A 23,466-nucleotide genomic window follows, 5' to 3' on the forward strand; every position below is an offset into this window, starting at 1 on the left:
GTTTCCGCCTCCGTCATGAGGTGCAAGATTTGATTGACAACGAGATTATCCTCCCACCCACCTCAGCCACGTCCGTTACCACCCAGTTATTGGATTTTGAGGACACAGATACTGCAAGTATGTAATCAGAAAGTGAACCACCTGCGGGCGGCATCTGGTATATTTTGAATGTGGCGTCTGGCACGCATTTTTGAGCATCTGTGAACGCTAGCTTTGTAAATTCTGGCTTGGGCATCGAGTCAGTCTTTTGTTTTGAGTCTGTCTCTTTGTCTTGAGTCAGTCTTTTTTTGCTTAAGGGTCTGTCTTGTTGTAGCGAGTCAGTCCCCTTTGTATAGAATACCAGGTGATTCCGGGGTTGTTGCCTCGAACACCGTTTTGTCTTATAATTACCCGTTTTTGTTTTTGAGTCTATTTCTGCCTAGGGGCCAGTTACACCAACAAATCTGAATGAAACAGCTGTGGTTATCTCATTTTCATGCTTGCTTTCAGTGTGAGTTAGTTGTGCCAGAGGATTTGATTGGGCTGACAGTACATCTCGCTTGCTCTCCTGCGCGCCAAACTCATTGCATTAGCCTAAGTTTTTCGAAAACCCCTTTTGAACACTGCAGTGATAAAAACGAAGAGGAACGAATTCCTTGGGATTTGCAAACCTTTGATCATTTGAGAGAGAGAGAGGCGTGCTAAGCCCTTAACGAACGAAATCATGCTTGTCGGCGTGAGTACTGAGAAGGATCCTAGCTTGATCCAGATTGGTCCCACACTATCTTCGGCGCGAGCAATTTATCGCTTTCTTAAAAACTTTCAAAAACAAATGTTTTGCGCAGCCCTGTGAGGACCTATGTGGGATCGCTCTTGAGATTGTGCAGACTAGGATCGCTCTCAGCCTCAAGATTCGACCTGTTGTCTTGAACCTCGAACTCATTCGGAACATTCAACAGTCAACCGTCAGAGGAGGCTCATGTGACCAGTTTTGAAGCAGCCCTCAAGCAAGAGGCACCGAAGGCAAGTCAAAAGGATCAGATCTCACTAGAAGAAGCTCGTGGAGCAACCATGATGGATTTTTCTGCAAATCAATACAACAGCCACTCTCCTGGATACGGATGGCTTCAAAACCCTAAAACCATTTGGCATGGACTTGTTACACTTTTACCCTTTGAGAGGCTCACTGGGCCGAAAACCCGGAAGAGCGACCCAGGCAAAAGTTAGAGCAAGAGAAAAATGAAAAAAAAAAAAAAACAAAAAGAAAAAAATACAAAAATGAAAAGAAAAGAAAAGAAAAAAGAAAAGAAAAGAAAAGAAAAATGCGAAAAATTCAAAAAAAAAAGAGAAAGAAAAGCTCGCAAGGTCGAAAACCCGCATCGGGCACCTTGGCAAAAATTAGAGCTTGAAAAGTGAAGGTTAAAATACCCGAGTGTACCTTAACCGGAACTACGTGAGGCTTGATTCCCATGTTTGGGATACGTAGGCAACTTCATCATGAAGTCCAGCCCCCAACGCTTTCATAGCGTCTCAGTCCATACAATGGTTTCGATTTCATCCCAAAGTCCAGTCGCCAACGCCTCCAAGGTGACTGTGTCCATATATTTGTTATAACCGTCTTCATCGTCTCTGTTCGACCACCACCAACGAAGACTGTTTGCGGACTGCTGCGGCATCATCCAAACAAGGGGCAACTTTCCGTTGCCACGAGTCGTCACAAGCCGCCATTCAAACCAGGGGCAACTTTCCATTGCCGTGCAACGTCCTTCAAAGCCAGGGGCAATTTTCCATTGCCTCCGATCCGAGGTTGCGCATCTCAAAGAGTAAGTTCCATGCTCGTTGAGCATTGACTGTTTGTAAAATAGTTTTTGAAAATTTTTACTGGGGTTGACTATTTTCTCGAAAACTGTTCCATTTTTCAAAACTGGACCATTTTCTTGGACCCAAAGAGGAAAATTTTCAGTGCTCATAGCCTGACTTGCATGGTTTTCAAATCAAAAATCGAACAAGTATGTTAATCCGACTCTCATCTTGGTCAAAACTGTTTTAGTAAAAAACCAAAATGAAAAAATGGTCAAAATGATGAACTAGGGGCGCAGTTGAGTCAGGCGTTCTGTCCTTCCCCCGTCGCCAACATACTTGCCAGGAGGGCATTCTACCCACCAGAAGAAATAGCTGTGAGCTAACGGCATTGGGCATTAACCCGCAACTTCCTATTCATTCATCGACCACCTCGGGGAGGGACGAAAAATGAGAGAATAAAGAATAGAGAGGTGTAAGTTAAGAGAAAAGTGAGGAAAAGGGTTTTGAGGAAAAAAATCGAGCCTGAGGGCCGAGCGATGTGAGAATCACAAATCAGAAAGGGTGGGAAACAATACCCAGAGAAACTGGCTCCTCGTGATCTGAGGTCCCCCGTCTTCGTTGACGCATCTGTGTGTCGTGTCTTTTTGATTTGTCGGTTTCGTCTTTTGTTTTTAGCCTTTCCCGAGCGTGTCTCGTTGTGTTTAGGTCGTGTACCTTTGTCGAGCCCTTTTCCGCTGTATCCAGTTGTAGGGTCTATACCCTGGTTAAGAAACCCCCTTTTCCAAAAATTAGTCGTTTATGCTCAAAGTGCGGTGCCATTCTCTACAACTGTGCGAAGCAAAAGAACAAAAAAATTGGGGCGTTTGGTCGTCTCCAGCCCCAGCCGGTTTCACCTTTGAAGGCCGTCTTATCAGATTGGGCTGTTTTGTTTAAAGTTTGTCGTGTGCAGAATAAACCAAGTGTTGGGTTATGGGCCGTATGCAGATTAATCCTCAGCAGAGTATGGGCCGTGTGTTCAGGTTAAGCAGTGGTTTGTATGGGTTGCTTTGCCATTAATTGGTTTGGTTATCTTGTTATTACAATGCAAGTGTTCAACATTCAGACAACAAATCAATTTCATTTACATTGAGGTGTAACATGATGCAATGCAGTGGAATATAAAAAAAAAAAAAATGTAATGCTTCTTCAGATAAAAAGTTCGTTTCATTTCATAATCTTTTTCAAGTACAAAGTTTTGAGGAAAAAAAAATCTGCCTGCGGCAGTACAAAGTAGCCTAACTACCAACAAAAGGGAAAAGTACAAAAAAAAGAAAAACAACAAAAATCTACATCCATGTCAAGCGGCTCTGGGGCCTATCAGTCTGTCCTAGTCCTCTTCCTGGACGAAGGTCCAGGAGCATCATCAGCATCGTCGTCTGAGCCTGAGTCTGAGTCATCTCCAGCCTCCTCAGATAACCCGGCCTCTGCCTCTGCCTCGGACTCATCATCGTCATCGTCATCATCGTCATCAGGGGTCGGCGCCCGAGAACTACTCCCGCCATGAGTACTCCCTCCCCTGGTACGGGGAGGTGCAGTGTCTCCACGCCCTCCTCGAACAGGAATAGAAGGCCCAGCTGGAGCACCGCCCACCAGAGGAATCTGGAAGGGAGGCTGAAAAGCACAAAAGATAAATACATCAGAATACTATGAGGAGTGTATCAGTGCAGAATGCAGTATACAGTGTGTGAATGCCGTGAGCAGTGTATCAGTACAGAATGCAGTGTATGAGTACAGTGTGTAAATGCCGTGAGCAGTGTATCAGAGCAGAGTATAGTGTATAAATGTAGTGTATGTAGTGTATTAGACGCTGTGAGATCAGCGTGTCAGGTGTTGTGTCGTGCATCAGATAATGTGAAGCAGTGCACGAATGGTTTGAGGCCATTGTCAGAAGAACATACTGGAATGCTATAGAGGGCCAGAAGATCGAAGGTCCGCTGCAGCATCCCCATCATGGAGGCATTCAACTCCACGGACTGCCGGGTGTACTCAGAAGACGCCTGCAAGAGTATAAGATATATCAGTATTCTGCGGAATATCAAATAAACTGAAATCAAATGCAGATGCAAGATGCAAAATGAAGTAATACATACCGGAGGCAAGTCGGGGATACCGGCTAACTCATGACCAGCCGGGGGAGGAGCAAAGGGGATCTGGTAGGTCGCCCCATCCTGCCCTCTATATGATAGTACAGTGGGCAAGACGGGCCAGCCAGTCCCCCGTCCCCCCTGAACTCCGCTCCTGCCATGTACTCAAGCCCTCCTTGATGTGCCCGCTCCAGCCCCAGCTCCCGCTCCAGCTGCCGGCGCCGCTGGCCTCTCCCCCTCAGCTCGGCGACCACCGCTCAAGGGTCGCATAATATAGGTCCGGACGTTCTCTGTGTAGTCGCCCTCACCTCTGTGATGCTCTGTACCCCAGCCAACGGTGTAGTCTCTCATCTGCTGGAGAGAGAACCTCTCTGTATACCTCATATGCGTAGGAGGCGGACCCGGCACTATCTGCTCCGGTAAACCTAGGGTCTGACGCAAGAAACGCTCGCCCAGGTACCAAGCCCGACAGACCGGGCCCTCCAACAGAATCCGGCAATGGACAGTCTCCTTCGCGCCCTCATAATGATCCCTCACCACAGCCGGTAACAGAGCCCAGGGCTGCCAGGTGATCTGAAAATAATATGCAGTTTATTATCTACCGTTATTGAAAATATACGGCGCGAAGCAAAGCCAAAATAATAAACTCTAAAGTTGAACATACCTCCGCGGCAGTGATGGTATCGAAGTATCGGCGGAAGAAAATAAGAGACTCCCGTGGTCTCCGCACGCATCGCACATCGAAGCGATGAGAGAAGGGGACGCCAAGCGGGATCTCCTCATCGGGTACTGGGGCAAGCCTAGGAAAGTAGGCATACACCCATAACTGCAGAACAGATATCAGTATGATGATCAGATAAGGCAGAATACAGAATAAAACAGAAATAGCAGAACCGTGTGTTGTGCAGTGTATTGTGCAGAGTGTACAGTGTGAGCAGTGTGCAGACAATGTAAAGCAGAGTATATGTGTGTCGGGTGTGCAGTATACAGTCAGTGTGGGGCAGTGTACAGTATATGTGCAGTGTGTAGAATACAGAAAGCAGAAAGCAGAAATATAAAAAGGGAAGAGAACGTACCTCCCAGGCTCGCCATTAGCCACCAAGGAGCTATCCGCTGAGGTGGGAAGAAGAGCTTATATAACCGTACAAAGTGGCCAGAGCGGCGCCACCCCAGTCGTAGTGGCGGATCTGCCTGACGTCCACCAGTGCGCTTAACAAGCATAAGGGCACGGTGTTCGCCCGATCGGTGAAGAGAGTCGTCCCGAAGAGGAACATGATGAAGCCCCGTGCGTACTGGTCCACCTCCTCCGGGGACATCTGCGCCTCCTCTGCCAAGGCCGGCTGGATCCGGAAGTGGCTCTCAAACCACGAGTACCTAACAAACCCCGCTCGAGCGAGGGGAGGCTGAGTACCAAGCAGGTACAGCTGGGCAGCGTCCCACTCGTCCATATCCGTGTCAAAGGGGATCGGATCACCCCCTACCCCAATGCCAGTAAGCATCGAGAAGTCGTAAGGGGTCATCATCATATCCCCTGCGACGGAGAAGTGGAAGGAGTCGGTGGTATCCCACCACCTCTCCGCCAGAGCGGCAAGCAAGGGCCTGCAGGTAGTCAATCGAGAGAGCCCCCTGCAGAAGATGCCAAAGCCGGCCTCGTCGATGATGTCACGAACCGCATCTGGCAGCTCGAGGTACCAGTCCCGAGCAACGGTGTTCCCATACCCGCGGATGGTATGGGAATCCCCCTGTAATCAAAAACAACAAATTGCAAGGCAATATTCAAAATGCAATTCCGAGAAGCATACAGTGAACTACAGCGTGTGATGTGTCAGCGTGTTTGGGTGGTTCAGGGCAGATGTAGCATGTGTGCAAGTTTTAACAGATTCAAACAAATACCGGGTGCCGGTGTGCCTACAGCGAACTACAACGTGTGACGTGTCAGCGTGTTTGGGTAGTTCAGTACAGTGTAGCGTGCGTGCATATTTTCAGACTCAAGCCAATACCAGGTAACAGTGTGTGTGCAGTGAAATACAGTGTGCGCCGTGTGTTTGGGTGATTCGAAGCCAATGCAGTGCGTGTACATGTGTCAGTCTCAAACAGATATCAGTTGCACGTATGTTTACAATCAACTACAGGATACAGCATATCAGAATTAAGCAGTTAAAGAGCATAACCAACTACGGCAGTTTTGCATCCTACATTGCAGAAAGTAAAGCAGAGAAGGAAAGTTACCTCGGAAGCGCTGAAGGACAGGTGGGAGGTAGTCTCGCGAAGTAGTAGCTCGCGTGGCACGTGCCTCTCGAAGCTCCGGAACTGGCGTAGTCTGTCGGGGATCATCTCATGAACTGCAGGCCTGTAGGTCTCCGGATCGAACGGCCGAATACGGAGTGGCAAGGGCTCGGCCTCAGGGTCTATCTCAAGCCCCGGAGGAGCCCCGCCCTGTGGAAGATCATCCGCCATCTCGGAGAGAATGTGAAAATGGCCGGAATGCGGAAAATCGGGCGAGAAGGTGAAAAGTCAACAAAAAGTCAAACCCCGAGAGGGTCAGAAAAGGCTGGAAAAGCCGGAGTGTGGAAAAGGCACGGGTATCAAGAAAAACTCGAGGGAAACAAGCCTCGAGTGGCGAAAATCAAGAAAGAAACACCGAAACGAAGTTTCGTTCGGTTGAAAATGTCTGAAACGCGAAGGAGATCGCGAATCGAACGACGAAATGGGAGCTAGAATGCAAGAAAAGGAGAGAATCAAGGGAGGAAAACACTCTAGAGAGAGGAGGAGGATTTTCGACCAAGGAGGAGTAAGGAAAATAGGGTTAGAAACCCTATTTTAAAAAACCCGTACCGAAATGACAGTACTGCCCCGATATAGGAATTCTTTGCCAGTCGGCCACACTCTTTGCCGGTCGACAAAATATTGTGCCGATGGAATTGTATGATGGCCGATGGATGGCCGGTGATGTATTTTGATGGCCGGTAGACATCCGGTGGTCTCCTACAGTGATTTTTGAGCCTCCTACACCCTTGTTTGAGTTATTTGTGGGGTTCAAGGCCTTCATTGATCAAAACAGTGCAAAATAGTGCATTTTCGACGCTCAACCGGCCTCCGTTTTGACCTCGGGTCGTGTCTTCTGTGCATGGCACTCGAATTCGTGCAAGTTGTATCCTTTTCGTATCCTTTTGGCTTTTACGAAACTCAAAAGTTGCCCCCCTGTGCATCGCATATCAATCGCGCTGTCTTGTGCACTTCAAATCTATCGCACTGTCTTATGCATTTCAAATCTATCGTACTGTCTTGTGCATTTCAAATCAATCGCACTGTCTTGTGCATTTCAAATCAATCGCACTGTCTTGTGCATCTCAAATCGATCACGCTATCTTGCGCATCGCACTGTCTTGTGCACTCGCGTTGTCTAACGCATCACGCTGTTTTGCGCATCTCATTGCATTTTACATGCATTCCATCGCACTATCTTGCACATCGCACTGTCTTGTGCACTCGCGTTGTCTAACGCATCGCGCTGTTTTGCGCATCTCATTGCATTTTACATGCATTCCATCGCGCTATCTTGCGCATCGCACTGTCTTGTGCACTCGCGTTGTCTAACGCATCGCGCTGTTTTGTGCATCTCATTGCATTTTACATGCATTCGATCGCGCTATCTTGCGCATCGCACTGTCTTGTGCACTCTCGTTGTCTAACGCATCGCGCTGTTTTGCGTATCTCATTGCATTTTACATGCATTCCATCGCGCTATCTTGCGCATCGCACTATCTTGTGCACTCGCGTTGTCTAACGCATCGCGCTGTTTTGCGCATCTCATTGCATTTTACATGCATTCCATCGCGCTATCTTGCGCATCGCACTGTCTTGTGCACTCGCATTGTCTAACGCATCGCACTGTCTTGTGCATCTCAAATCGATCGCACTATCTTGCGCATCGCACTGTCTTGTGCACTCGCGTTGTCTAACGCATCGCGCTGTTTTGCGCATCTCATTGCATTTTACATGCATTCAATCGCTCTATTTTGCGCATCACACCGTCCCGGCAACGGAGCGGTCTAGGAGACCTTAAATCCTTGGAAGGTGCAAAACCTTTAGTGCATTGATGTGCACAGTTCATTGACATTATCATGCATATCTTAAGCCGCACGTCGTCGCATATTTAAGTTCACTTGCATTGTTATGCATTTCTTGTGTGAACTATACGCACGGTCTAAGAGACCCTAAATCCTCTGAAGGTGCAAGTCCTTCGATGTTTGTCGTGCCCGAACGACTTTTGATAAATTTGCATTGTCGTGCATCTTAAAGCCGCGTGTTGTCGCACATTCCATGCAACATGCATTTTATACATCATTTGCATTTCAAAAAAAAAAAACAAAAAACACACATGCATTACCACGCATCATCGTAAATAGTTGCATTGTCATGCATCATTAGAACATAGTACATACTGCATTGTCATGCATGTTTGTAAATATCCATTCCGTTGCATATTTGTAGATATTGCATTGTAGTTTGCATGCATTTATTGCATCACCTTCCATCTATGGCTTGCGCCTTTCCAGGTTGAGCTTGGTCTGGTATGTGCCCTTACTTTTCACGTTAAAGCATAGTTCTGCATGTGTACGCGCCTATTCCACGCTGGTATGTTGGTTTGAGGGTTGCGGCACCTTTTCTGTGTTAGACATGGCTCGTATGCGTACATACCTTTCCTAGGTAAGATTTAGTTTGGCCCGCGCGCCATATCCATTGTATCCATTTCCATTACATATTTGTAGATATTGCATTGTAGCTTGCATGCATTCATTACATCACATCCATCTATGGCTTGCGCCATTCCATGATTGAGCTTGGTCTGGTATGTGCCCATACTTTTCACGTCGAAACATAGTTCAGTGGACCGTTCTGTGTTAGACCTGGGTTGTACGCGTACATGCCTTTCCTAGGCAAGATTTGGTTTGGCCCGCAGGCCATATCCGTTGTATCCATTTCCATTGCATATTTGTAGATATTGCATTATAACTTGCATGCATTCATTGCATCGCCTCCGCCCATGGCTCGCGCCTTTCCATGTTGAGCTTGGTCTGGTATGTGCCCATACTTCTCGTGTCGAAGCATAGTTCAGTGGACCGTTCTATGTTAAACATGGCTTGTATGCGTACATGCCTTGCCTAGGCAAGATTTGGTTTGGCCCGCGTGCCATATCCATTGCCATTTCCCCAGCATTTTCATTATATATTACATTGTAGTGTAATTATTGCATCCAGCATTAGGATCGTAGTCCTTTCCCCTGCGGGTCGTTTCCCCACTTATGTCATTCCACCCAATACTTGTTCTTGTGTCCGTCTACATTACTCATAGTTCAGTAGACCGTTCTATGGTAGACGGACTTGTTACCTCCATCAATCTATTTGACATAGGCGTGGTTTCGAACCGCTCACGATTGGATCATGATTCAATTGCTTTGCATGTAGTTTGCATTGTTTCAATTCCATTGCATCTTTATTTGCATTGTTTGTACATTGTTTTGTATATATTGCATATCATTTTGCGACCATTTTTGCATTGTCATGCATGTTGCTAACAACATCGTACCTGTTGAGTTGTTTTCTTTACAGGCACGATATTGTATGTACGGTTCATTTGAGGCTGGTGCAACCAGAGGAGCCGCACAGGTATTGTATCCTCCGAGTGAGACGTATCGAGAATTGCATAATTCTCTTACATCCTTCCTGCATTGTAGTGTAGTTTGGTGTATGCCAGCTTAAAACTGTTGCATATGTGCTTCGCTACAGCTTTCTTTGCATGATCATAAGTTATGTCCGGCTCTGTGCATTGTCTTGCATTTTGCCCCTGCCTTCGGGCGCATACCTTGTTTGTCTTGCATGTTTGTCTGAGTCTTCGGCCTTGTCAAAAATGGGTCGTCTCTGGGCCTTGACATTCACTCCCGTCATTGTTATGACTTTCGAGTTCTGTCAAAGACGGGCAACTCTAGACACCCCATTTTTGACCGTCCTCAAGACTTGGACGTCACCGTTTGAACACCCGGTGATCATCCATGTTTGTGTTTGTTTGGAGTTCCCGGAGGCCTCGGCTACGCGCCTTGCCTCAGGATCTCCGAACTCGACCGTTTAGTGTCTGGTTTTGTACCAAACACTTGTGTTTTGCCTTGGAGGGGCAGGGAATGCCTTATGAGGCATCCCCACACATCACCGGCCATGGCCAGAGGCCACCGGCTAGTGTTTTGATGCCATCGGCAATGCATATTGCCGGTCGGCATTCTTTGTTGCCGGTTGGCACTCAATTTTGACAAAATGGCAATTTTGAGCAGCCGACTACTGTTCATCTACTTTTAGTAGATATTTTGTGCCAGCTGTGATAGCTGGCACCCACTCTGTTCCCTTCCATACACGTGTATGGAGGGATTTTCCTCTAAGCAAGCTTGTTTAGTAAGCTTTGCAAGGGGGACTTCTATAAGAGGAGGGCTCTCCTCCTTGTTCTAGGTTAGACACTTGAGAGAGAAAAACATTGTGAGAGCTCTGGTTTTAGGTTTAGGGTTTGATATATATTCTATCTTTATACCTCTCTCTCATTTAGCCTTAGTGTGTGTGTTTTGTCTTACTTTTGCTCACAAGCACCCACCATTACACCATCCCTTGGAGCTGAGACCTCTTGAGGGTTGTTTTTGAGGTTTTGAAGCTGGTTTCAACCTAAAAGAAGCTGCTGGTCCACCATTGTTGAAGGGGTCTTCAAGGGTAAGAAACTAGTCCCTTTATTCCCCATTCTTGCATACTTGTTTTGCCTATCTTAGAACTGTTTTTGTGCTTAGTGTATAACACAAAAAAGTTCTATTTTTAGGCCCTCTAAATAGTTTATTTAGGGTGTTTTGTTGTTTGAGGTTGTTTGACCCCTCCTAAGCCTTGTAAGGCTCCATTTTGTGCTATTTTGTATAAGCTCCGAGACCTTGGTGTTTGGGCCTCCTCACCACTGAAATCTTGAGGGATTTCAGAGGTGAGGATGGTGCCTTGAGGTCCCAAGAAGGAGAGGGCCACCCCCTCTCCTTGTTGTCCTTGAAATGGACCATTTTTGGCCTTTTGAGGGAGTACCTAGCTAGGCTTCTTGTTGACCATGCCTTGGCTGTTTTTTGTGCCTATTATGTCATAATATGCCTCTGTTTTTTGTTGGTTTTGGTACACCATGCATGCTTAGCATACCTACCTTGTAATGCTACTTTGTTGCCTTAAATGCCTTAGGTTGTAAACCCTTGTTCTAGCATGTTTTAGGCTTAGCCTTGTGAATCTTTCATGCTTATTTTGCCATGTTTAAGGTCTATCCATAGTTGGTTGGGTCGACTTTGGCATGCATTGTATAGCCCCTTTGCATTTTTGGCTTGTTGGCCTTAAGTATTTTAGGGTATAGCATGCATTACTTGCTTTGATTTAATGGTTTGGCATCATTTATAGCACCATTCCAGTCCCCTTTGCATGCTTGTATGCTTACCTTGGTTGTCTCTTTGATGCCTTATGAGCTTGTGTTATATGCTCCATGTTTTGGCCATTGTACATACCTTTGAATTTGAGCCACTTAGATGCCATCTAGGGGGCCCCCTTTGCATGGTCTAGGTCTGCCTTAGACTTGTTTCAAGCCCTCTAGGCCTTGTGAGGCTTGGTTGGCTTAGCCATGGTTCAAGTCCCTTTGACTTGCTTCAAGTACTTGGGCCATTTATTGCATGCTTAGCCTATCTTGTTTGCTTGGTTTAGCACCATATTCTTGCATAATTTTCAGAGCTTAATGCAGGTCATTTATCCATGTTTGCATCCTCTTAAATGTGCTTGAGAATTGCTTTTAAATGCTTGAAGTATTGGACATCCTTTGCATGCATGTGTGTGTGTGTTTTAGTCCTTCATTTTGGGCACTTATGGCCACTGTTTTGGGCCTAATTAGAGTTGCCCAAATCATGTTTAAGTCCAATCTTTACATATTGTTACATGTCTCACACTTTGCATGCTTTGATTGCACCATGTCTTGCATGTCCACTAGCTTGCATGCTTGTTCATCGCTTGCTTGTTTGCATTGCCATGTTGCATCCCTAGCTAACATGCTTAGGTTGCATTGAACATGCATATCTTGTCCCTTGATTTAGTGATAGGGATTGGACCCCTTTGGTTTGTTGGTTTGCATTGCATTTGACATCAAAATGTGCATGCATGGTCTCTCGGGCCATCATGCATTGAAATGCGCGATTGGTGGTCCGAGAATCAAGAAGCATGTCCCTTTGACTCATTCACATGATAAGGAACATGTTTGATGCATATATGGCTTGAATTGTATTGCCATGCTCTGCCTTGCCCTCTGTTGCTGTCAATTACAGATTCTGCAGGAGCTCTCTGCCGACCGGCAGTGATAAGTGTCGACCGGAAATCCTCCCTCTGCCGATAGCTTCACCAATGGCCGGTGACCACATACCACTGTCGGTGGCAATCCTGCTCAGCCAGTGATGTCTCCCAATGCCCAGAGAAACAATCCTGAGACTTTGGCAGTCTCCAGAGGAGTATAGCAAGGAAAACAGAGGCAGCCTATGCATGGCGGTGCGCTTCCGAGCAAGACCCAAGCATGCGTTGCATTGAGCTCTCTTCCCGAGGCGGTTTACTGTTTTTCCTAGCTCAGTTAGTTTGTTAACTAATTAGGTAATTTGTAATAATTAATTAGCTAGGATAGTTAATTCATTATTCGAACTGTATTATTCTTTCAGTCCTTCCGAGCGAGGGTAAACTTGTAATAAGTGTGGGTGCATGTGTGTGCATGTCTTCCAACCCCCACTTCTTTCTCCCTTTTACTTACTTGTTTTGATGGTTAGTAATAGGTCATGTTTAAATTAGCATACCTTATGCTATGCATGCGTGCATTCATACATTTGCCTTGCATGCATCGGGCTCGGTACATCATGCTAACTGCATTTGTACTTCAATTCCAAAATTGAATACGTGCATCAAATGATTGCATTTCACATGCCATTTTAGGATTAGCCGAGCCTATCCTAATTACATTTTGTATGCGATGCATTAGCCACTTAACATGGACTAGGGTCATGCATGTTTGCTAACTAGTTTATTGTTTTGGCACGGAGTACGATGTAAGTATTTTTATGCTTTAGCATGCTGCATGCGTGTGGATGTTAACATGATAGTATGCTTGCCATGCGGCTAAATGCTTACGTGATATTACTGATTGATTGCCCGTGGGTGAAGGTTGGATTGCCTGAGTTGGAATAGCTCGTTGAAATCTGTGTTTTAGCCTACTTACGAGTAGCAAATTCCAAAACATTTTTCCAAGGCAAACGGATATGCAATGCTTATTTCCAAATTAGGCAATCTAGTCTATACTTGTTTGCTGTGCGCATAATATAGTAATTCTAGGCATTAATTGGAATAAGAACACATAATGTTTTCAAAAACGGATATCACGGTTAGTAGAGGCCGATCTTCGGATCGGGCGAGAGGGGGTGCTCATAGCTGACCTTCCCCAATCGTACCCTAGCTCCCGAGCCGGGGCAACTCTGGTGATGACGGACATGTGGCCTTCGGCACCGAGTCAGGGTTTCCTAAATTCCCCCATAAAAAATATTTAGGTGGCGACTCTGTATCTGGCAAAGCAGTCCATGTTTGGCACTTCTTTTTCTAAAAATCTGTTTTCTCAAAACGATTTGCCAGATTTGGACTCTTTGGTTCAGATTAAGAACCGTGACACAAATCGAGTCCGAGCTGTAGCAGCGGGGGCCCCCCACGCGGGCGCGTCTACAACTAGGTTGTGTTTTTTTTCTAGAATTTCATGATGATATATTTTGAAAATGGTCCCCTCACTTTCTCCTAGAAGGGCCGGCCATAGGGAAGGGTGGAAGGGCCATTTTTTTTTAGTAATTTTGGTCCTAGGGCACACTCCTCAAGGTGTATATATATATATCTTACATGATTGATGGTTACTTCAAGGTACAAGGTACAAGTACTAGTTTTTGGGGTAAATTTTGAATTTAAATAAAGTGTGAGGGCTTGGAGTTAAATACATGTAACTTATGTAGAATTAAATTAGGTTAGGAAACCTAATCCGGCTAGGGAATTTCCTGTTTTGATAAAAATAGAAATAGTAATGCTAACTGACAAGATTCGAATTAATTCAAGTAACCGAGGGGCTTTAAGAAAATAATTCAAACATTAGGGTTCTTTATAGTGAATACATATTTCAGGGGCTTCACAAGAATACAACTCCAAAAGGCATGAGGCATGCAAGGCTACAAATGGGGTCTTACACTACACCTATCACAACCAAACATGGCATGAATTGTCCAATGAAAAACAGAGTTATGGCATATCAAAATAAGCCTAAATACCCACTTAGATGGCATCCCAAAGACCTAAGTATGGAGACATACACAATGGTACATTCATGAGGCATAAGGCATCAACTCTTTAAAGCATTAAAGGGATGATAAGTGCAAGTATATGAGCATGAAACATGAACTGAAATAACGTTACAAATGATGCCAAGTCATTGAAATGAGCCAAGTAATGCATGCTAGAGGACTCAATACTCAAAGCTAACAAGCTAGATTGAACCATGGCTATACAATGCAAGTCATGCATGACTAAAACAACCTAAATCATAGCTAGAGCATGCTAAAACATGGACAAACACTTCTTAAAGTTAAGCCAAAAGCATGCTAGAATGACATGTTAAGGCATGATGCATGACAAGGAAAATGAGAGGTTTGCAAGACAAGTGCATGAAGCATGTAAGAGCCAACTAAACCCACCCAAAACAGAGTCATGAAATGCTAAAACAACACCAAAAACCCACTGAAATGAAGTCGACATAAGCTAGAAAGACATGCTCAAACATGAAGCATAAATGACTAGTTTGTGTGATTTACACTACAAGTGTATTAGGCATGCATGGAGTGACAAAACCAAACAAAAAAAAGTGTTGTATCATGGAAAAACAAAGCCTAATACATATTGAAATGAAGCTATAACAAGCTAAGCCAATGTGCTATCGACATAAGCCACTTATGCAAGCATACAAAACAATAAGGAAAGGGGATGGCCCTCTCCTATTTCAGACCTCAAAACTACCTTTCCACCACTGAAAATCCTCCGGATTTCAGTAGTAGAAAGGTCATGCAAAGCCAAGAACAAGGGCCAAAAGGGATGGCCTAAAACAAGGCCCTAACAAGGCCTAAGAGGGGGTAGACAACCCCAAACAAAAAGTGATCTTAAACAAAGATCTAAAGCATCAAAAATTAGAACTTTTATTAGTTAAGAGTTAAGCTTAAAACAATAAGCAAGTAGGTCTAAAAGCTTAAGCAAGAATGGGGGTTTAAAAGCAAAAAAGCTCACCCTTAAAGACCACCTTCAAGAACACAACTCCAGCAGCCTCCTCTGACCAAAACCAGCTCAAGAACACTAAAAACAACTCCTGAGGGCCTCAGCAACCAAAGGATGGTGTTCTACTAGGTGCTCTAGTGCAAAAGTATGAACAAAATACACTTTTGAGCACAAATACACACACAAATATAGAGAGAGGGAGATATAGAGAGAGTGTGATATATATCTTCTTCTCTCAACTTTCTGAACCTCTAGAAAGGGAGGAGGAGCTCCCTTTTTATAGAAGTTCAATTCCTAAGCTTGTTGAGCAAGCTAAGCAATTGAATCAAATCCCTCCATACACGTGTATGGAGGATGTGAATTGTGCATGCCAGCTATGACAGCTGGCATAAAATATCTGCATAAAGCAGATGAATAGAGCTCGGCTAGAAAATATGGCCGATCGACCAACATAAGTTCCGACCGACCAAAAAAAAGTACCGATCGGCCAAAACTTTTGGCCGATGGCAAGAAAACAAGGCCGATGGCTTCAAACCTTGGCCGATGGGTTGAGGGAATGGCCAACAAGCCACCCTCTTCCCTCAGAAGCAAAAACACAAGTGCTTGGTCCACAACCAAGCACAAAACAGACAAGTTGAGAGATCTTGAGACAAGGTGCGTGACCGAGACCCCTGAGAACTCAAAACGGACACGAGCATAGATGATCATCGAGTGTTCAAACGATGACATCCAAGTCTTGAGGACGGTAAAAAATGGGGTGTCTACAGTTGCCCCACTTTGACAGAACTCGAAAGTCATAAAAATGACGGGAGTGAATGTTAAAGCCCAGAGACGATCCATTTTTGACAAGGCTGAAGACTTAGACAAGCATACAAGATAGCAAGATATGTGCCCGCGGGTGGGGGCAAAATGCAAAGGACATGCACAGTGCCGAACATAACTTATGATCATGCAAAGGGAGCTATAATGAAGCATAACACGCAATAGTTTTAAGCAAGCGGATAAAAACCAAACTACGTTACACGCAGAAAGGATGTAAGAGAATTATACAATTCTCGTTACGTCTCACACGAAGAATATACAATACCATCCGGTTCATCTGGTCGCGCCAGCTTCAAATGAACCGTACATACAATATCGTGCCTACAAAAGAAAGAAACTTAACAGGTACAATATCGTTAGAAACATGCGTAGCAATGCAAGTGAGAAGTGCGTGACAACGCGAGTGAAGGGGGTGCATGACAGTGCAACCTAAGTGTGACGCATAATAATGCAGAAAGGGATGCAAAACAATGCAATGTAAGTGTCACGCATAATAATGCGGAAAGGGATGCAAAACAATGCAACCTAAGTGTCACGCATAATAATGCGGTGAAAACAAGCATAACGATGCAAGTGAAGTGTTCGTAACAATGTAATGCACTAATAAGTGCAGGTACGGTGCGCAAGGTAGCGCGAACAATGCAATGCGCTAGCAAGCGCAGGTGGAATGCGCAAGATAGCGCGAATGATACTATGTAATGCACAAAACAGTGCGATGCGTAAGATAGCGTGATGTGCGAAATAGCACGAACAATGCACTGACAGGTGTAGATGAGGTGCGCAAAATAGCGCGATGCGCGAAATAGCGCAAATGCAATGCAATGCACTAACAGGTGCATATAAGGTGCGCAAAATAGCACGATGCATAAAATAGCGCGAATGCAATGCAATGCACTAACAGGTCCATATGAGGTGCACAAAATAGCGCGAATGCAATGCAATGCACGCAAAATGCAAGTAAAGTGCACAAAACAATGCAATGAAATGATAGTATAGTAGATAAAAAAGGGTGACATACTCCAACCATTCTGGAATTATGAGAGGAGGAAAAACAAACAATCAGGCACGAATACAACGCAGCCTGAGTCAAATTCCAAACATGCTGAAAGGCTATCTTTTTTGCAGGCGTATTTTTTTTGTTATCACTTCCTCACGTATACAATCAGGTGCATTTTTTTTTGTTATCACTTCCTCACTCCAAGACTATCTTCCTTTGGATTGCTTCCATTCTTTCTTGTTGGAATTGTTTCAACATTTGTTCTGGGCTAATCAAGAATGTAGCCTCGGCCTTTTCCTTCTTGACCTCTCTTGTCTGTTCTGCCTCATCTAGCTCTTTGTTACTAAACCAACCGTCGTTTGTTTCTAGCTAACTTGAACCCCACCAACCTATCTAGACACTGCTTGTATCCTCTTTGTCAAAGTAGTAGAGATCAACTAGGTCTTCTTCTATCTGGGCTAGGTCTTCCTCCAGTTCGTCCAAGTCATTTAGGTTTTGTTCAGGCCAATCGTCCTGGTGTTGTCCTAATTGGCCTTCCTCGATAGCATTGATACTGAGAACATCTGGAAATATGACCACTGGTTTTGGCTGATCAATGGCCACAATGTAAAAGCTGGGGTCATACTCTTCTACATGTGAAGCCCTCTTTTCTATGACATAGGTATCAGACAGCCCAGTCTTTGGTGTATTCTCCTCTTTCTCTGTTTTTGCCATTACATTCATGGGTTAGATTTGTGGGGTTAAGTCTATCATGAGTATATCCATGCCTTCTAGAAGAATTACCTCTGGTTTTGGTAGGTGGGATGAGGTAATAAATGTGCTGGGGTTGAAGGTAGGCGGTAGTGTTTGGATATGGTTAATATTTCTAGAGGGAGGAACTTGGTTGTGTACGGGAAGTGGGTTGGTTGTCACATTTGGTTTAGGAGGGGCGATGACTTTGTTGTCAATAAGATTCTGGATTTCATGACATAGATGAAGGCATGAGTCTGTAGGATGGTCGTGTTGTTGGTGGAAGGAACAATATTGAGTTGGGTCGTGTCTAGCTGATAGTGGGTCTGGCAGAGGTCGTTGATCAAGAAGCTTGAGATGCCCCCTTTCCAGCAACATCTTGAGGGCGCGAGTTGGACTCATATGGAGAGGGGTAAATGTTCTTCGGTACCAAGGTTGACCATTTTGTGCAATTTGTGAGTTTGTAGTAGCAGCAAAGGGATCGACCATCTTGGTCGACGATGTAGCCACGGTACTGACATCCGTAGACTGCGGAATAGTGCTAGTACCAACATTGGTACTTCGAGTGAATGGCCTTTTTGCAGGTTCACTAGTTCAATGGATAATCCCTTTCTTGAATGCACTTTCAATTTGGACGCCTAACTCGTGTAGTGAAGCAAATGTAGACAACAGAGTCACTATCATCTTTTGTAGCATATCAAGCTTGAGATTATGGACTACTAGCCTGACTTGCTCCCTTTCAGAGGGTCTGTTTGTCATCCGAGTTGCTATAGACACACTCCGGGAACTCCACGACATCCGCGCGCGCGACGAGGCAGCGCGAATCTCGCTTTGCTCTCTGAGCTACTACAGGTCGGACTCAAAGTCACGGTTTTGAATCTAATCTTACAATGTGTGATGTAAGACCGATAAATCACCAATGAGCCCAAATCTGGCAAATCATTTTGGAAAACTGATTTTTAGAAAGAAGTGCCAAACATGGACTGCTTTACCAGATACAGAGTCGCCACCTAAATATTTCATTTTGGGGGAATTTAGAAAACCCTGACTCGTGCCTAAGGCCACGTGTCCGTCATTATCAAAGTTTCATCGGCTCGGGAACTTAGGTACGATTGGGAAAGGTCATGTAATGAGCACCCCCGCTCGCCCGATCAAAGATCGGCCATTACTAAACATGATATTTTGTTTTTGAAAACACATGCGTTCTTAGTCCGGTCAATTAGTTAGAATTACTATGTGATGCATACAGCATACAAGTATAGACTAGATCACCTAATTTGGAACAAAACATTGCATATCCATTTGTTTGGAAATGGTTTGAAGTTTGCTACTCACAAGTAGGCTAAATCAAGGATTTCAATGAATTATTCCAATTCAAGTAATTCAACATTCACCCACAGGCATTCAGGCAGTTATATCAAATAAGCAGTTAGCCTCATGGCAAGCATGCTTTTATGGTAATCGATAACACATGCAGTATGCTAAAGCGTAAACACTCACAGTGTACTCCGAGCCAAAAGAAAGAACTAGTTAGAAATCATGCATGATCCTAGTTCATGTTCAGATGACTAATGCAATACATGCGAAAATGCAATTAAAATAGGCTCGGCTATTCTAATCATGTCACATGAAATGCAACTTGGTACATGTATTCAAATAGGAATTGAAATACAATGCAGTTAGTATGATGCGCCGAGCCTGGTGGATGCAAGACAGATGAATGAATGCACGCATGCAAGCATAAGGTATGGTAAATGAAATATGCCCTAAAACTAACCATTGTAAGCGGTTAAGTAAAAGAGAGAAAGAAATGGCGGTTAGAAGACATGCATCACACACACGCACGCTTATTACAACATTACGCCCTCTCAACGGAGGGACCAAATAAGAAGCTAATCTAAGCAAATTAAACTAATTATTACATCACAAATTAATTAACTAATCCTAGTTAACTAATTATTACAAAACAAATTGAAATAGCTAAACGCATTAACTATTAAAGTACAAGCCAAAGCAAAGGCTAGCTATCTAAGCATGGCAACTAAGGAAAGCAATAAAATCAGGAGGTCCTCCGAGGGAGAAGACTGGATGCATGCTCCGTCGCTTCGTTCAGAAATCCAATGCGATGCCCCGATTTGCCTCTGTTTGCAATTGTCCTCAGAACCTTGCACAAAGCTCTAGAAAGCTAAAACTCAACCTTGGGGACCTGTGAGAGGGTGGCCGACCAGTTCTTGCTGTCTGCAGCCACCTGCCGACCACTTTCTTTGCAAAAAGCTAGAAAAAGTGGTCAGTCAGCTAGTTTTTCTGGTTGCCCGACCAGTTCTTGCTATTGAATTCCAGTTTGCCGCAACAGAGAGCAAGAAAGGGCATGGCAATGTATTTACAAGATATGTGTGCACAACCACCCTCTCTATCATGTCATGAGCTCAAGGGAGTGTAGTTCTCGACCCTCGGGCCATCAATCGCGCATTTCAATGCATGATGGCCGAGGGGCGAAGTTGCACAATTTAATGTAAAAATGAATGCACAAGTAAACACATAAGGCCTAAAACTCTATCATGTGTGATCAAGAGCGTCGACGACCGAGAATTGAGACATGTTTCATCACTTTAAGTATGAAATGTCCCTCGTTTCTCGTGTTTGGACTAACACCTATTCCAAACACCAATGCAACACATAACATGGCATACACAATGCGACTCGAGCGTGCAACCATGCAATGCAACTAGAGCATGCAAACATGAAATGCAATGAAACAAGCATATGAACAACATGCGGGGGACAAGCATGCAAATATGCAAGGCAACGCAAACAACCTAACAAGGCTAATGGCATGCAAACAATGCTAATACATGCATGCACAATGCAATGCTACAAGGGCAACTTAGCAATGTTAGGAACATGCATACTCAATGCAAAGAAACAACTTGGCATACATAATGCAAATAACCACATGGCATGCACAATGCAATGTAAGATGGCATACTTAATGCAATGAACAATAAGCATGCGAACAACATATAAACAAGCATGCGAAATGGACTTAAACCGAATGGGGGTAGACCTTAGTCATGCCCAAACCAATGGCCATTGGTGATAAAATTAAGGCACATGAAGCATATACAAGTATGCACATGCAATGGCCCATCAAAGAGGCCTAAGAGCACAACTCTCAAGAGTGCTCAAAGAGTGACAAATGTGCAAGTGTGACAACACTAAGTGCACTGAAATTAGACAAGAAATGATGCCAAATCACTTAAACAATGCAAGTAAAGCATGCTAGGGTCCTAAAGCGTGAAAGCTAATAAAGAGGACTACAAAGAAGGCATGCAATACATGGAAAATAAGCATGAACTAAGCATGGACAGAGCTCAAGGAGGTCAAAACAAAGACCTAAAACATACTGAGATGGGGACTCAAAGACCTAGGCATGCATGCATACAAGCTAAGCCATAAACTAGGCAACAATGCACAACACTCAAAGACACTTAAAGAGTGAATGAAGTGGGAACATGGCAATGCTATAAGCTCTGAAATGAAGTATTGAATGACACCAAATCATCTAAATAGCTCAAAGATAGCATGCATGAGTCAACAAAACACAAAGCTAGCAAGGCCAATTGCACTACAGCTATACAAAGCATGAAGGATATGGCAAAGGCAACCCAAAATAGTCCTAGAACATGTTAAAATAACTCTAAAACATGCATGGAAGGAAGCCAAAATAAGCTAGCATGAAGGGTATAAGTCATGATGCATACAAGGCAAATAAGGTGGATTACACTACACCAATTAAGACCAAGCATGGGATGACTCAATCAACAAAAATCATAGTTATATCATGGCAAATAACCCCAAAAACACATTGAAATGATGGCTCGCAAGCTAAGGCATGAAGGCATACATAATGGCTCATGTTAAGACATAAAGGGGGATACCCTCCAACGCATTGAATGAGTGATAAATGCAAGTGAATGAGCATGAAACATGGTCTGAAATCACATATGAAATGATGTCAAATCATTCAAATAGGCCAAGTAATGCATGCTAGTGGACTTGATGCACAAAGCTAACAAGCTAGATTGAACCATGGTTATACAAAGCAAGGCATGCATGGTCAAAACAACCAAAATCAGGGCTAAAGCATGCTAAAAAATGGACAAAAGCTTCATGAAGTTAAGCCAAAAGCATGACATGTTACAACATGATGCATGTTAGGCTATTTCATGGAATTACGCCACAAGTGTATGGAGCATGCAAGGGATGACCAAACCAAACCCTAACAAAGGTATGACATGGAAAAACATCACCAAAAACATGCTAAAACAGAAAGAAAACAAGCTAGAATGACATGCTACTTCATGAAGCATACAAAGCTAGTGTGTGTGATTTACACTACAAGTGTATTATGCATGCATGGAGTGACAAAACCAAGCAAAAAAAAGTGGCATGCCACAGAAAAATAACCACAAATACAAGCTAAGATAAGGCCAACATAAGCTTAACAAACATGCTCACACATGAGGCTAATGAAGACAAGTATTGAAGACACAAGGAGAGGGGATGACCCTCTCCTTTTTGGGACCTCAAAACACTTTTCCCACCACTAAAATTCCTCTGAGTTTCAGTGGTGAGAAGGCCAAAACAAGGTGGTCCCAAAGGCTCACAAAGGAGGCACAAAAGCAAGGCTAAACACGGCCTAAGAGGCGGTAAACAACCCCAAACACAAAAATGACCTTAAACAAACTTCTTAAGCACCAAAATACAGAACTTTTTGTAGTAGGAAGTTAGGCTCAAAACAGCATGCAAAATGGCTCAAAAGCTTAAGCAAAAATGGGGCATTTAAGGGTTACAGACTCACCCTTGATGAACTTCTTCAAGGCTGCAACTCCAGCAGGTTTTTCAAGCTAAAACCAACCCAAGAACACCAAAACCAGCTCCTAAGCACCTTAGTAGCAAAAGGATGGTGTTTGAGTGTGTGTTTGTGTTAAAGTAAGACAAAATGACCCTTTTGAACACAAAACAAGAGCAAAATGAAGAAGTATAGATACAAAACTATATGTATCACTCCAGCCCTTTTTTTCTTAACCTAGAGGAGGGAGGAGATGGTTCTCTCTTATCGAGAACCAAAACCAAAGCTTCTTGGAGAAGCTAAGGTTCAAGGCAATCCCACCATACACATGTATGGAGGATAGCTTTAGTGCCCTCCAGCTGGCACAGTTGGAGGGAAATATCTCCAAAAAGGTGGCAAAAAGCAGCCAACCACTTGAAGTGGTTGGCCAGCTACTTCAAGTGGTCAGCCGACCACCACAAGTGGTCTCCCAAGACAATAAGTGGTCGGCCATGGTGGGAGATGATCAGCACACTGAAAACAAGCCAAGGGTGGGGTGATCGACCAGAAAAGATGGCTTAAAGACCTAGGAGACCAATTGTCAGATCAGAAAATTGGCTGACGGGAAGAAAAGTGGTCTCCAAGGAAAAAAACTGCTCTCCCACCCTTGTACCACCTTCCAAACAAGGAAAACAAGGTTTGTACCAAAAACAAACCAAAATGGATGCAAGACGAAAGTTCGGGAGGCAAAGCGCGCAGCCGGGAGCCTCGAAAACTACCTGACAAGCACCAAAAGTGGTTTACGACCAC

Source organism: Camellia sinensis, chromosome 14, assembly GCF_055761805.1.
Source record: "Camellia sinensis isolate YWXY chromosome 14, ASM5576180v1, whole genome shotgun sequence".
Lineage (NCBI taxonomy): Eukaryota > Viridiplantae > Streptophyta > Magnoliopsida > Ericales > Theaceae > Camellia > Camellia sinensis.